This window comes from Episyrphus balteatus, chromosome 1, assembly GCF_945859705.1.
Source record: "Episyrphus balteatus chromosome 1, idEpiBalt1.1, whole genome shotgun sequence".
Taxonomy (NCBI): Eukaryota; Metazoa; Arthropoda; class Insecta; order Diptera; family Syrphidae; genus Episyrphus; species Episyrphus balteatus.
This window is the reverse complement of record NC_079134.1, coordinates 153,609,849-153,627,106: the sequence shown is the minus strand read 5'-3', so window position 1 is coordinate 153,627,106 and position 17,258 is coordinate 153,609,849. Positions and strand designations below refer to the sequence as shown.

Sequence of the window (17,258 nt, the reverse complement as noted above, 5' to 3'; positions counted from 1 at the left end):
TTGCAAAAAATAGTATAAGAAATATTGTATTTTCAAAAAATAAGTTAATGTAGGTATGTATGTATGAAGTATTACTTATTAATTTAATGAAATATCTAAGTTGGCTAAGAACGATTTTATATTTTTCGGTATAAAACTTAAATTAAAAAAAAACCCAAAATGGGCAAAATGGCCTACTTAGTTCTCGGGTAAAATGGCATACTAACTTTCACATGGCATTTTATACTGACTTTCACATTTTCATTTTTTAATAGTGAAAATGGTTGCTAAATATAAACGATCTACAAAGATGAAGTCCTGGACTGAGGAAAGTCCTTGATTCCGTCCCTTCTGGAAAAAAGCATCCAAAACATTCGAAGTTGCAAAAACTACAGTAAGGAGACGAGAAAGGTTTTGAATGACTCGTAAAAAGATCTGGGAGGATTAAGCACCACTTGTTCCAAGAAAATGGAAAAGGAGTATTTTGACTCTATTTTGCATTTAAAATCAGGTATGGTTGGACAGTTTTCCATTTTACCCCTGTAAATTTGATCAGTGATATTTGAAGAAGTCTTGAAAATTAAAAAATGCACTGCGAACTTTAACGTCTATAGTGCTCCCAATTTAAGCTACATGGTATTTCTTTTACAGTACTGTCTTCAAGTTGGTAACTTTTTGAACTATTTAATTTTTTGGTGTATTTCGTGAGGTGATAGTTCTCTTTTTGTATCCTCTGTTGAAGTTATGTAGTGGCTCACATCATGAAAGATAGTCGAGAAGTGTATTGAATCGGAATGAATTCCATATAAAAAATATTTTCGTTCGAATTCATACTAAGAACTGAAAAGTTGCTTCTCTAAAGCTTTAAAGAAGCAGAACTTTCAGTTGAGTATATGGCTACCTATTTGTTTTTACTTTTAACAAAAAAATTCCTTAATTTGGATTGGAAATAATAATATTTCTAAAAGACACATTTCAAAGCTAAAATATAAAACTAAGGGCCAAAAGGGCCCGATCGGATACTTTTTGGTCATTTCATTATTCTTTTAGCCTCATCATAATTTCGTATAATTTGTCTGATCTAGTTATCCCGAATACCGCAATGTGGTTCGGAAACCATAAGAGGAACTGTGGTTCCTGCCTAAGGCATCTGCTGCTTCATTTCCATGAACACAGGAATGTTCTGTAATTTTCTTTGTCAAGTTTCGTTGAAATTGTTCACACATCATTGATATCTATGTAGCGGGTATAAGCAAATTGAAAAATTGTCTCAAAAAATTCTTCCTAACAATATCATGATTCCTGGAAATTTAAAAGCAATCATACCACCAAAAGGTTTTCAAATGTTTTTATCGCTATGTGATATATTGAACATTTTTGCAAACTTATTAAATACAATATATGTAGGTATTCAATCTAAAAAATTAAAATTAAAATTCTCTGCGGAAATAATTTTTATGCTAATGATTTATTCGAAAGTCCTGTATCCTACATACAACTTTACATTATCAATATTTTTACTTGAATTGTCTTAATCTCAATGATGACTCAAGAATAGACAAATTTGCATTAGACTTTAAGATTTTTTCAATTAAAAAAAAAAAATTACACATACACCACAGTAACCCAATAAATTAAAACGCAAATATTAACGGATCAAACATATTTATTTTTCAACAATTCCTTTCTTCTATCAATATTGAGCATTTATTATTGTAAACATATAAATTTCCTACTCCAGATCAACCTACAAAATTTACATAATAAAGATATGCTATTGGGGCTATATAGATGCCTACTTGATATTGAAATGCAAATTATTCAACAAGTCAAAGGACATTAAGACATCATATAACAATCATTCTCAATTTATATACAATTTATATCTGTCATCGAAGGTAATGAGAGAAAACGGTTCTTGATTAAAGAACCAAAAAGAATATGGTTGCCAAGTTCGTAAACGACCGAGACCGACAACAACATGACAGATGACTTATTTACATATACTTGTTCCGCTCTGGTTTTTTGTTTACTGTGCACTCATTCTGATGATATACACAAGAATTATACACAAATTGATTGGAAATCAGGATCATCTGTGCGACTTTCAGTGAATTCGTGCGTAAATTTATACATCAGAGTTATGCCGCGTTCGTTCGTCTTTCCATCCCACCGCCTTTACCCTACACTCTCTTGTTTGAAAATATTTTATTCTTATTTTTGGATGAAGGATGAATGGATGATTGATTTGATTACACAAATAATAATAATGTATCGACTCTGACTTCGAGTGAGTTGCCTTAAAGCTTAAATTTGTTGATCTCACTTGAGATTTCAATTGAAAACAAATCTAAATACCTTCCTATTCTGAATTATTGGAAGTCATTGTTGATTTGATGATTTGATTCAATTATTTTGAATGACAATAATGTTAATGGTCAATTAGCATTAAAATCAAATAAAATATAGATACAATTGGTTCCCATCTTACTGATTTTACATTGACCGATTTCTTTATAACTATGATAGATATGCAAGTTTCCGTAGTGTAGTGGTTATCACGTGTGCTTCACACGCACAAGGTCCCCGGTTCGAACCCGGGCGGAAACAATCTGAAGAAATATTTTTTTTTTTTAGGTTAAAAGAACTTATATTTTTCTGCCAATTTGTTTGTACATAATGATGACATTATGAATAATTATTTAATTCTTGTTGCACAAAATAAAATAAATAGTTAACTAGTGACTTCTCCCAAAATGCACAACTGTGTGATATGAAACATTATACTTGCTCTTGAAGTTCAAAGGTAACTAACTCAAGTAGGGTAGAAGGGGGAGCATTTGCCAGTGGGGTACCTTTGCCAGTCCAGGTTTGGCTCTGGCAAATGCACAAATGGGGTACCTTAAGCCTCCCACCTGGGGAGGCTTTGCCACATCACTTTTCGTTTTTTTTTTGAATAAATTATTAAAAATAGAAATAATTAATATATCAAGATGAAAAAAATATTTAAGTGAAGATAATAAAGTCAATAATAATATCAGATATAAAAAAATTGAAAGTTTCTTTTAAAACTTTGTGTTAAGTCAATTTTCCTAAATCCTGGCAAATCCTTCCCCTTCTACCCTACATAGAAGATTAAAGCTAAAAATTAAAAAAAAATCCTTTTTGAAATTAAATCACATCTTTTTAAATGGTTTTGATCTCCATTTAATTTTTTGTATAGCAAAGAATTTTTTGAAAAAAAAAAAATTAAAAAGGAATCTGTATTACCTAAATGAAGCGGATTTCTGCATGTTTTTTTTGTCAAGAAGATTTTCGTCTCAAAATTAAGTGCAGAAAATTGTTATTATTATAACGGTGACCATATTTTTTTTTTAATTTTAAATAATGAAGTTAAACAAAAATTAAATCAAGTTTTTATTATGATTTCCAAAAATAACTCAATAATAATAGTTCAATAAAATAAATTACAACAAGAATTAAATTTTTTCTTTAGTTAATTAAAAATTTATTTTATAGAAGGAAATCTATCAATATTTATTTTAACTAAATTTTAGAGTTAAATATAAGCTTAAAGACTAAATAAGTGTCCTAATTATTTAAAATAATTTATTTTTTACATATTTTTAATACCTACTTTTGTGGAATACAGATTTGTTTAATTAAATTTAGTTTTTGTTTTAAATATTATGTGAACATTAAACAGCTAGTGCCATATTGAAATTTGTTAATTCAAATTAAACATTATTTAAGACTTAAAAAAAACTCCGCAGAAAAAAAAATTAGTTAATATTATAGTTTTTTAAATGTTTTATTTGTGTATGTCTTTTTCTATAAAATATTAAAATGTTATTTTTTTTTTATAGGTTGTTTCAAATCAAAAGTCCAGACTCTGAGTTTATTTCCTCCCTTCCATCAATAAAATTGAGAACAAATAAACAAAAAACGCCCATATTGTTGAAAAATTTCAAAACAAGTTTTAAATCAAAACATGTTTTGTGACTGCTTAATTTTGGAATACCTCGGCCAATTGGCAATTAAACCGATATGTTATTTAAGATTTTGTCTTCAACATGTCAAATCTCTGTATAATAGTACCAAATTTGAGAAAATTTGCTACTTCTGGCATTCACTAAACAAAAACATGTTTTGAGATAAAACAGGTTTTGAAGTTAGTCAATAATATTGGCGTTAGAATTTTTAATTCATCTAACTTCTGTAGTTTCTGCTTATCACCTCTCTTTTTCATAAAGTTCATTTCATTACGATTTTTTCACAATCAGGAAAGTAATGCACATTCGAATTATCATTTTTTGTTAGTTTTTTGGTTTCCAAAATCTAAGTTTTCAAAAAAGTTTTTTCGTTTTTTTTTTCAAATATTTATACTACTGTATAATAAGATTTGTAAGGCGTTTTGATAGCAGTTTAACACCTTCCAGACGTCTTTAAACTTCTACAAAATGCGCGTTTTCATACAAACAATAAAATAAAAAAACAAGAAACAAGTTCCTTTTAACTTAATTCTGATAAAAATTGAACAGGTGCCTGGCTTTTTTTTTAAATATTTGTTTAGATTTCAAAAACAATATGGCAACAGCACCAATTTTTAATCTATTTTGAAATACTGACGCGACCGACGTTTAAAAAAAAGATCATAAAAATCTGAGCCATTTTTTGAGACTTTGTTACTCCACAATTGGTTCAAATTTATAAACATTTTGGAAAAAAAAAAGAAATACAAAAATAATAGCGCAAACAGAAATTGTTTAGAAACATATTTAACCAGTAATCTACACTTCGATTAATTAACTAATACATACAAAGATGCTTTAAACCAAAGGATCGTGGGTTAAAAAAAATGCGTTAAAAATAAAGTAGTCTTGGTTAAAAACTACTCGTTGCTAAAATCGACGTAGTTTAAGTTAAATTGTTTAAAATTACCATTTTAGAAGGTTATTTAAACCGATCAACTTGTTTATATTGATCAAGAAACCCGGATAAAATTTGAGATATTAGTAAAATTAAACCGAGAAAGTGGGTAAGATTAAAAAAATTTTGAATAACCGAGTCGACTCACATAATTTTAACCGGATTAGATTTAACAATCTCCCTCTGTTAATTTTACACGAGTTTTACGTTATTTTTAACCGATAATATTTATGCGTGCGTGCAAACAAGTCATGCGTTTTTTTTTACTCGTAAGTCATAAAAGATATAACAATTTCAATGATATACCTATTATGTATTTTTTATAAGCACAATTACGTTGCCTTTAAATATTCAAATTTCATAACCAAAACTAAAAAAAAGTTACTTTTTTTCCATTGTGTTAATGCTTAAAATTACATAAAAATGTAACAATTTTATAATTTAAATCTATATACATCATGTACAATAATAGTTTCAATGACAGAAAACACATTTTCTCGCAGATCAGCCATAATTCGTTTCCAATATTGAGAACCTGACTTATTATAATTATAATTAGTCAGGTTCTCAATATTGGAAACTATTTGTTCTCTTAAAAAATTCATCAAATCCATCCCTCAATTTAATGCCAAAAATCAATCAAAACACAGCTTGTTTTTGATTTTCCTGATTTTCCATTTTCATGACAATCTGATGCCTTTGATCAATCGAAATCCCTAGAACTTTATGCTACACATGCTTATTGAATAACGATGCAATCCATATCCATTTCCATATACAGTTCTCATGTCGATGTCTCCCACAATACACATCATCGAAATCAACATCTTCTGCTTCAGTGCGCCTGCTGTGAATGAAAGTACCTAGTTAGTATCCATATCCTCATATACAAATTGCATGATTTTAACGAATTGAAAATGCAGAAATGTAGCTACTTTTTTGACAGAGAACACCTTTCATTGGCCCCATAGGAGAGTAAGCAACTAAATTGGGTTTTGTGATTTAACCTTTACCTTCATCCCAGTTATCCAGCAGTTCTATGGAATGGTCTATGCGGCTGATTATTACAGTTGGTCCTTGTTAGTAGAAATGGATTCATATTGCTATGTTACGAAAAGCTAAAGGTTTTTCAAATTGCTTTTTCTCTAAATCTGTGATCTGGTTTTGAAAATTTTTAGATTTGTCTTTTTTGGTTGACGACTTATAATGACTTTTTGATTATTATTTCCATGTGTCACCATCAGGAGTCGTTAAAATTGAAAATTTAATACATTTTGCTTACCCATTGGTTTCCATTTGGTTCTCAATATAAGCTGCAATTACAGACATTTGCAATTGAAATCGGAAACAGCGTTTATAATTAACAAATATTAGTTAAAATTTCATTTACCAAAATAAACTTAGAAGGACACATGAAGTCTTGGTAATTACATAAATATTATGTTTTGAAATTCTAATAATCTTTTGTTGAGGACATCCGTAGAGGTGTTAACATGGAATCGAATTACATACAAGAATGGTTTAATTGGATGGTGTTTTGCATGCAGAATTTATATCTATTTGGTTAGGTACGAGTAGCTTAGCTATACCTAAAAATGTTTATTATTTAATATTGATTTGAAAATGGCTCAAAGATAATGAAAGACCTGCATAATACAGTTGTGAAAATTAGTTTCAGATGTGTTACTTTTGATGACATGGTTATTCAATTATTCATGCAGTGGCATGAAAATTATCGAATATAAATAGAAACTTTGAAGTACTTTAAAATTCAATCTTTAAAGGAAAATGTTTATGCCATTATTTTGATTATGTTTAATAGAAATTTTAAATAATTTTTTCATATATTCTTTCATTTGTTTCAGCTATTTAACGATTAAAAGACATAATATTCTTATGCAGTGCTTAAAACTTCTAAACTTTTTGTTTCAGTAAAGTTATAAAAAAAAGAGTGTGTGTACACATGTACACGCGACTGAAGTTATACTTCTCATTCAGTATATGTAAATGAATTTCATTTGATATTTTTAATTTCTATTATTAAATTAATTAATCCACACTTTGTTTTTTTACATTTTTATCAAGTGAACAATAAATTATATCTTTCATCCTCCTTGCGTCCACGTAGTTTTCAATTTATTCTGTGAAATTTACTCATGTTGTGCGGTTCAGAACGTACGGTATATGCTTAACTAAAGTAAATGAATTGCGCATAAAATGTGCGATATGGTAATTTTATGAGAATTGTGTGTGCTTCAGCACTAGTAGTAGCAATATGGAACTTGCAGGGTTGCTACAAAGCTCAAAAGTGAGCTGAGCTCAGCTCACAGCTCAGCTCAAATTTTGAGCTAGCTGACTTTTGAGCTATGTACCATAGCTCAGCTCATTTGAGCTGAGCTGAAAGTGAGCTGAGCTGATGGTTGAGCTGAGCTGTTGGATTAGCTAAAGTAAAGTGAGCTGAGCTGAGCTGTGATGGGTGAGAGGATACATTGATTTTTATTTGGAAAGTATAATGAAATATGAAGATATTTTAAACTTTTATAAAACACCATAGCTCAAGATGTTTGGTTCTAGTTATTAATGGAATTATTTTAACATATGGATATTTTTATAAATAAAACAGATAATTTTTCGTGATCTTTCTCTTGGTTTTTTTAACCCTAGAAAGATAATCATAATATACGTCTCAGAGACGTATGATTCTAAAAAAGATTTTTGGTCTTATGTTAACACTTTGTCATATTTATATTTATTTAACTCATTACTTAGATTATTTTAAAGAAGTGATATAATAGGTGTTTTTTTGTTTATCTATATAGATTTTGTGCAAAAAAACGACATCGAGATTTTTGAAATCAAAACAATTTACGTGTTAAAAACAACAAAAACTTTATCTGTATAGATTTTTGAAAAATCCAGATAATTATCCAGATTTTACTTTCTCTCGATAAAAACAGTAGTGCCAAGGTAGTTTAATTGTTGTGTTCATACAGAAATATCTGAAAATATTAACAAAAAAAAAGCGGAGATAACGAGGTTTGAAAAAAACTCTCATAGAAAAAAATAATCAAAAATTTGTTTGACATGGTTGCATTGAAATGTTAATATCTCGAAATATACGCAATGCACTTTTCAGATAAAAGCCTTAAATGGATCCTGATAAGATTGTTGAACAGATATGTATATAAAATTACCATAGTTTTTTCGAAAAATTAGAAATAAAAATAAAAAAGTTTTCACATTTGATTTTAAAAAAATCGAAACAAAATTCAATATGGCTACCTTCAAACGCTTATAACACAAGAACGACGCAACTAATGTTAATGGTCATGGTCTTAAAATGTAGCTAAGAATATACAGATCATTTTTGTTTTTTTGTGAAAAAAAATTTTTTTGAATCCAACATGGATGCCATGGCCATATGAAAATTTTTGTTTGCATCCAACATGGATGTAATGGCCTTTCTACTTCGGAGTTAAAATAAAAAAAAACAAAAGCAAAATTTTTGACAGACAGCTGCCAAAGTACATGTACAGTGCTGCCATATGTTTGCATGGATTTCAAAAATCTCGATGTCGTTTTTTTGCACAAAATCTATATAGATAAACAAAAAAACACAGCTAATAAATCAAATCAATTTAAGAAAAACCCAGAAACTTGAATTGAATTAGATAAAACAGTTGTTTACACGCCATACGTCTTACAGACGTAGATTATCTTTCTAGGGTTAATAGTAAATATATTTCTATTTTTTTAGTAAAATATTTCTTTTTTTATCATAAAAAAAATCAGGTACAATCCGGTTTTACGACTTTTTTCAAAATTCCGAGAAAATCGCGTTTGAAAGTTGGGGTAAATTTTTTTTTCGAAAAATCCCCGAATCTTTGAACGCTCCTGGAAGCTAAACAGCTTGAGAGCAATTTTTGGGAGTGATGCCAAATGATAGCTTGTGTCATGGGCCTACGCTTTGCACATTATCAGATTTTTAAAAAATCGCCTTCCATGTTAAACCGCCACATCATGCCTATTTTTTCAGAATCGTACCTATTTTTTTTTTACTTTTAAGTTCTCCCAGTTTGAGAACGCGTGGACCTACAGGGATGGGAGTTGTACTCAAATGTAGGTTTAGGTTAGAGTCCCCGCTACCTTTTGGCATCAAAAATTTTATTTTCTTTTTCTTCAAAATTCCGCGATATAGGCGTTGGAACGCTTTGATCTAGAGACAGGGGAGTGGTGCCATATGAAAGCTTATATTCTCAGCTACCCGAAAGTGGTATAATCCGGTTTTTCGATTTTTTTCGAAATTCCGAGAAAATCGTGTTTGAAAGTTGGGGTAAATTTTTTTTTCGAAAAATCCCCGAATCTTTGAATGCTCCTGGAAGCTAAGCCGCTTGAGAGCAATTTTTTTGAGTGATGCTAAATGATAGCTTGTGTCATGGGCCTAAGCTTTGCACATTGTCAGATTTTTGAAAAATCGCCTTGCATGTTAAACCGCCACATCATGCCTATTTCTTCAGAATCGGGCTTAACTTTTTTTTTACCTTTAAGTTCTCCTGGTTTGAGAACGCGTGTACCTACAGGGATGGAAGTTGTACCCAAATGTAGGTTAGAGTCCCCGCTACCTTTTGGCATCAAAAAATTTTTTCATTTTTTTCAAAATTCCGAGATATAGGCGTTGGAAGTTGGGGCGCTCACTTTCAGCTCAGCTCAAATGAGCTAAGCTATGGTACCTAGCTCAAATTTGAGCTGAGCTGTGAGCTGAGCTGAAATGTTAGCTTTTTGCAACCCTGGCAACTTGCCACATGTAACTTGCCACATGCAACTTGCCACACGCAACTTGTCACATGCAACTTGCCACACGCAACTTGCCACATACATCTTGCCACATGCAACTTGCCACATGCAACTTGCCACATGCAACTTGCCACATACAACTTGCCACATGCAACTTGCCACATGAAACATGTAACTTGCTACGTGTTGTGTGTTTTATGTTTGCCGTACTGCGGCGTACTGCATTTTTAAATACTAAAGTACTGCGTATTCTAAAGGTGAAACGACAGCCCTGCTACCCAGGGTGATCGCGTCATAATCCCTTTGACATTCTTGTCAAAAAGTAAATTTTCATACCCACCCTCCCATAAGAAGTATAACTTCAAAAAGTTATATCAATATCAATAAATCTTCTTATTGTGATGCCACTTTTTCAGGAGCGCTTAGTTTCGTAGCAAATGTTTTTAGTATGACGCATGGATTCGAATCATGATTGAATTACACTAGGGCCTGTTAAATTCTTCAGTTTGATAAACTTTCACAACCCGCCTTCCCCCTTTCACAAATGAGGTTTAAAATAAACTCCAAAAGGATTCGGGGACTCTGGATCTAGATTAAATTTATAAATTAATTTTTCTGGCCCTAGCTTTTACATTTTTCCTGAACAACAAACCAACTTGATATTTTTGTATTGCATCTGTATATAAATAACAATGGATTCTTAATAATAAAAATAAATGAAAATTCAATATTTTGGTATTTTTATGAAAATATCAAAACTTGCATATTTAAATTGTACATATGTATACAGTAGGGTGTGTCACTTTTGTATGGCCGAAAAAAAGTACTCTAATTTTGCAATGTAATAGTGGTCAAAAGTTTTTTTTTTTAGTTTTTTCTTATAAAGATAAGATATATGTTTAATAAATTTGTTTTTGTATTCAAACGGCGCAATTAAAAAAAAAAACATTTATTTCAAAAATCTCTAAAAATTCAAATTTCTTCGATTTCTTCCTATATTTTGAGCGAGCCAAAGATATTAATTAAAATGAAAATTGTAAACGCAGGATATATTTTTGATAAGTAATGTAACTTTTAAAAGCTATTACATTTGAAAATTCCATATACTTTAGCATTTTGACACACCCTTTCTTTGTATGGACAAAAGACTCTATCTCGTGAAATTAAAGTGCAGTGATGCATTTTATGCTCAAAAATAAATGTAACAAATTGAGACTTACATCAAATAAAAGGTACTGATGAGAGCATTATTTCTTTGAATGGACACAAAACTCAACAAACACACGTCATGGAAGGTGCAGTGGTGCATTTTATGTTCAAAAATGTATTCAATGTTATTTTACATGTTTGTGTTTTTAGAGCAAAAAAAGGTGGAGAAAAGACTTAATCCATGCCGTATGGTTTGTAGTTAAAATTCATAATACCTACCAACATTTTATAAGTCATATGACTTTTAGTTTGAGTTGCATTTTTGAAAAATTAGTCACAACCTTCGTATATTTAAATTATTTTTAAACTAACAAGGTAGTTTCGCACACTACTTCAAAGTACAGAAGATCATATCTATACTTAGTCAAACATACAAAAGTGTTCTAAAATCCGAAAAATGTATTGCGTCATGGGCAGTGGCGTATCGAGGGGGGGGCTCAGGGGGCTCAAGCCCCCCCCAAGCCTTCCAGATCATGTTATTTTTTACCTAATTTCATTGTAATATATATGCTTGACTGAAACTTGTTCGTAAATCTTATAGATTTAGAGGCAGCTCAGATGCTCGAGCCCCCTCCAAATTCTGAAACGGCTATTTGTGTTTGTTTGAGTAAGAGCCTTAGCTGTAGCTGGGGGTTCGGTGGTTTTTTTTCGGGTTTAAGTCCAATTCGAAATTCTTCAGATCACTTTTTAGTATAATACGTACGTCGAATAACATCAGCGTTTAGCTTTGCAAAAGTTCTTATGCAATCTCAATAAACACTTTTTTCAAAAATTATATACTTCTAAAAGCTATTGGAAATAGAAATATTTGATATCTCAAAATCTTAGTGGTCATCATATGTAACTAATAGTTTCTTTCAGCAAATGCCAGTTTGGACTTCGAATTCGGATTAAAAAAGCAACATATTACGAAAAAATATATATTTCGAATTAAACATCTAAAATAATTTAATGGAAAATTAGTTTCTAGACTTTCACTTTCTGCATTTTTCACTCATTTAAATTTTCTGATCGAATTCAATTCACATTATTTCTGTTTGTAAATTTGGTGCCTTTTTCAATGAATCTATAATTTTTGGACAAAATATTATCATAACTTATTTGTGTCTCCTTATTTTTTCTTTTGAATTCTTCTTTTTTTCCATTAAAATTGCCGATAAAATGGCATCCAGCAGTAATAATTTAACTTCAGAAACAGAATTAAAAAGGATGATCCTTCAGCTATGACAGTTCGAAGCAATTTCGAAGTTTTTGAAATTGATCCAAATGAAGAATATGATGTTTTATTTCACGTGAAATTTAAAAGTGAAGTGGGCGTTTATATCGAAAATGGTGTTTGTCACACAAGAACTTTGAAAACAGGAGACAGTAGTACGAAGCTGTCGACTTCGAGAGCAGTTAAATGCTACTATACCACTTTCAGTACCGCAGCACAGAGCTTCACTCTCGATCAAAGGTAAATATATTAGAGAGAAAAAATTTTCGTACCCCTCTAAAAAATGTTTGAAAAATTTTCTAGCCCCCTCCAAATTTTTTTCTGGATACGCCACTGGTCATGGGTGAAAACTGGTGATGGAATAGCCCAATTGAAATTCCAACACACGTAATGTTTTTGAATCAATTTAATGGAGCATCTAGTCAAAGTGTATACTTTTCTGAATATTATTACATACATTTTTGAACATAAAATACATCACTGCACTTTCCCTGCACGAGATACAGACTTTTGCCCATACAAAAAAATAGTACACTCATCGAGACCTTTCATTTGATATATGTCTCAATGCGTTACACCAATGGGCCAAAATGCCCAGTCTCCTTTAAAAATTTAAATAAAAAACGTGTAAATCGTCCATTTTGAATATTAAATCTTATAATTAATAATAAACTTTAAAACACAAACGAAAGAAAAATAGATTTTTTTGCGTAGAAAGAAAGAATAGGTTTTTATTATTTTCAAAATGAAGCTCATAAATGACATAATTTCATAAACCCTACAAATTTTTCGAAAGCTTTTTTAAATCTTAGAGTACATATCTTTAACTAAGTTTGAATTATATTTTTGGCAAATATAATACTAAGCTTTAAGTGTTTTTTTGGAAATAAAATAAAGTCTATAGTGAAAAAAAGTTTTGTTTATTTTAACTTGATTATCAAACGTTATGCAGTTTTTAGATGAATCTACTATTTTTTTAACCGTCAGAAATTATGTACGTGTTTTGAGCTTTTTTATACATAATGTAGTTGCATTTAAATATTTAACAATGTGGTCAAAAATAACACAGTCGATGAAATTATTTAATTGCACCACTTACACAACAAATTTAAAAGAGGAATTTAGAGGACGACGAAAAACCTTTTTTGCTATCCTATCAGTAAAGGGTGTTAAAGGTAATAAGGTATTATCCCTTGTGCCCTGTATTTGTATACCAAAAAAAAGGAAATGTATTATATTTGACATCAAAGGGCCTCTATAGGATTTTTAATAATGCATCTTTTTTAAGTTCTCTTTAGTAAACTATACTTTGAACCCTTTAAAATATGGGGCATACAACTACTTCCTAGTCACGCACTTTTATGTTCAAAGAAAAAGAAAGCCATATTTTTAGATGATTTCATTTATTGTGGTTGGAGGGTTTTCTGAAAATCTGCATTTTGAGGCATTAGATTCATTTTTTTGGGAAAAGTGCATTAAATCTTCTGCATTTTCAGCAAAGTAAAACCACTGATAACAAGCCCTACCTCGATATCAAAAATTCACATAAATAAAAAATGAAATTGCGTTTCTTTGATGTTTTGAAGATGTACCAGACATGAAATGGAGTCAGAGAAATACAACAACTTGAAAGAGAAGAACAATTTTCCACAATACCTATTTGCGGCAACCACAAATGTGGTTTAAGGCTCTAATTATGAAAATTCAAGTTAAATTTACATCGCTTTTGCCAACAACTTTTAAACTGAAGAAATTGAGTTTTTTTTTTACATTATTTGGATTTTTAACAATGTTACATTGTAAATTTAAGGAGAAATTGCAGGAAAGACTTATGATTTTACTCAAAAAGATAACTCATGTTTTGATATTACCCATGTGGACAAAATGTAAATTTAATATTAGAGGATGACCGTTTCAGTTGGTAGAGATTCTGACCTTTTCGATCCTTTTCCTAACGCATTCTAATATGTCAGCGAATTAAAAAGAATGTTGGATCTAAAAATTCCTATTACAAGTAAATTGGATTGGAACTGAGAAATGGATCTTTACAAAACCGGGAAGCTTGCAGTGGCGGATCTAGGGGGGGGGGGGGGTCGTGGGGGTCATGACCCCCCTCCAAAACTCCAAGCATACATTCTCAAAAAATAAAATAAAACTAAATTAAATATAAAAAAGATACAAATATGTATTCTTAATAATTTTGCTAATTTTTGTTCAGTTGTAAAGGTTGGTTTCATAAAGTCAATAACGTTGAATCGTCTACAAGAATACATCTTGGTAATTTGAAAATAATAAATTTTTAGTGAACTGGAAAATTTTTAAAAGTAAAAAATGTTTTTATAATTTATTTTAACTTTGACCTCGAACATCTTTAGAATGGTTAGATAAATGAAAAAAGTTACCAAGACCTTTTTTGTGGAGCAATCTGTTTCTTACAAGAATATGTCTTATGCGTTTGATTATATTCATTCAATTTGTTAAAAAATTAAGCACAAAATACGAATTTTTAAAGATTTTCTCGATATTTGGACCTCAAATATATATTAAACGGTTAGATAAACAAAAAATTGTTCAAGGCGCCTTTTTTAGAGCGTTCAATTTCCTTCAAGAATTTGTAAAGAAATTTGCTAAAAAGTCATTAATGATAATGATAAAAATGATTTTTTTTAGTAAAAGCTTGATGTAAAAATGGAAAATTGCGAAGCGGAGGTAGGGATGCAAACGATACATCGATGTTTTCAAAACATCGATGTTTTTGTTAAAAACATCGATGTATACATCGATGTTTCTTAAGCCGATACATCGCCGATACATCGATGTTAAATCTGCAAAACATCGACATCGTTCATTTTGTTACTCGTTTTTCTTTTTTTGCATAATAACAGAACTTGAACTCTCAAACTCAATCTTTTTTGTCTAGTGTTCAAAGCTTCAAAGTTTTTTTTTAATGTTTTCATTCAAAAGACTGTTTCTGTGTGTTCAGAAATCAGAACGCGACCATCAGAGGCGTACGTTGAGTTGCCGGGGCTCCGGGACAATATTAATTTTAAGGGGCCATTTCGACATTTTTTTTAAAAAGGATATGTATACGCCTTTCTCTTTTTTTGGGGGCCCCAGAAGTATGATTTGTTGGTCGCTTAGATTATTTTAGTAGCATTTTTTGAGGTCCCTGAGGTAATATTTTTTCTACTTTATTTATAATAACAGTTTCCTTCTCTGCATTGTCTCCAGTCAGGGCCCTAGCGTCAGTTGGGGCCTCGGGGCACCGCCCCGCTTGGCCCAATGGTGTGTACGCCTATGGCGACCATTATTGACATGCTTGTGAGTTACGTTCAGAGCTCTGAACGTTAAAAAAATTGATTCCATTTGATTAGAATTGATGGTATTTATATATAAATAAAAACGAAAATCGTATTAAGAAAATATGTTTCATTTTGTTGATAAATTTGTCTGTTTTGTGGTACCTAAAAATTGAATTCAACTTAGGTTTTTGGGTTTTAAACAGATAAGACATAAATATTTTGTTCTTTAGATACAGTAGAACGTATTTATGTCCAACAAAAATACATCGGGAAAACATCGATGTATCGAAGATAGAACCGATGTTTTTTTAACATCGATGTTGTAAATGAAACATCGATGTATTCAAACATCGATGTTTTTTTTAACGATGTTGCATCCCTAAGCGGAGGACCTTCCCATTAATATAAAGAGTTCATATTTGGTGTGCATATTCTAGAGGTGTCTAGCAATCGATTTTTTGGAGTACAAAATAAAAAAAAATTAATTTCGATTTATTTGAATGCATATGCATATGCAGATAAAAATCATAACTTTCCTAACATCAATCATATTATCACTTTTTTGCCTTAGCAACGTAACAAACACATCACATTTGTTTAGTTTATCTCTCTTTAATTAATTTATTTTTTTTTAAGAAAATTTAAAGCTATGTTATGTCTTCTAATTACCTTTACCTATCATATTTTAAAATAAATATAGAATACCTAAATTTTTTTTAAAATACCAAAAAATATCTTTCGAAGCCAAAAGTGAAGGTTTATTCAAATGTAAAAACAATACCAACTCTAGTGACCTTTTAATGGTAAACAATTCCAGCCCAATACACAATCTCAACTAAGTTTTTTGTTTTTTTTTTGTTAAGTTTTCATAATTTATATGTACATAAATAATTTATATGTAAATGATTTATATGTAAATGATTTTGTTCAAATTAAAAACATATTTATACAAATTTGAATTTGGTTGTCTTTTTTTTTCATCTCGGTCAGTGAGATTAAAGATTGTTATGACCCCCCCCAAACAAAATTTCTGGATCCGCGCCTGGAAGCTTGCCAACGCTTTCTAAAGCTAAACCCAGCGAACCTCACCAGGCGGATCAATAATGTGGAACTGGTACACATGTGATCTTGAAATCGAGATTATAGTAGCGCCAAATGAAGAAGAAGATAGCAGTATAAGTAATGTGGCTTTGAAATTTTCGAAAAATCTAGTAAATTTTTTTTGTATACAGAGCGATTTTATTAAAGATTTATTAAAAATAACAATTTTCCAGTCACTTTAAATCTTATTATCTTCATGCCTGAAAATCTCAATCTTATAAGAGATCATCATTAGTACTCAAGTTACAAACAAATCGGATCATTTTTGTTTTTCTGTAAATTCTTGAAAAAATTAGCCGTAATATTTTGCTTTATAAAAATATCAAATTGGAATAATTGTGAAGTGACTTTTCAAAAGCGGATAATACCACCTTTTGTCATTTCTCAGAAAACCTAAAAAAACTAAAAGCAATATTGTGATTTTTCAGTTTTCACTGGTTTTCATAGCCCAATTTGTAGGATTCAATTGCCGTTTTTATTAAATTAAGGATTTGCAATGGGGAGAACAAAAATGCATAAGCAGAATTTTGAAAAACAGAATTTTTAAAAGCAAAATTTTGAAAGCAGAATTTTGAAAATCAGAAATTTGAAAAGCATAATTTTGACAAAAGAATTTTGATCCCGGCAGAATTTTGACCCCAACCCGTAAACAAGTTGGGTGCCAAAAAATATTTCTCAGACTTTTCAATTGGATATGAGGCTATCAAGCTTAACTTTCTTTTTCAATG

At 30.4% G+C, this 17,258-nt stretch overlaps 1 non-coding gene across 1 annotated transcript; it reads left to right on the top strand.

Moving 5' to 3' along the window:
• Nucleotides 1-2,516: 2,516 nt before the first annotated feature.
• On the top strand, nt 2,517-2,589 carry Trnav-cac (transfer RNA valine (anticodon CAC)). The gene has a single exon. It is a non-coding gene; the product is annotated as a tRNA-Val (tRNA).
• Nucleotides 2,590-17,258: the final 14,669 nt, after the last annotated feature.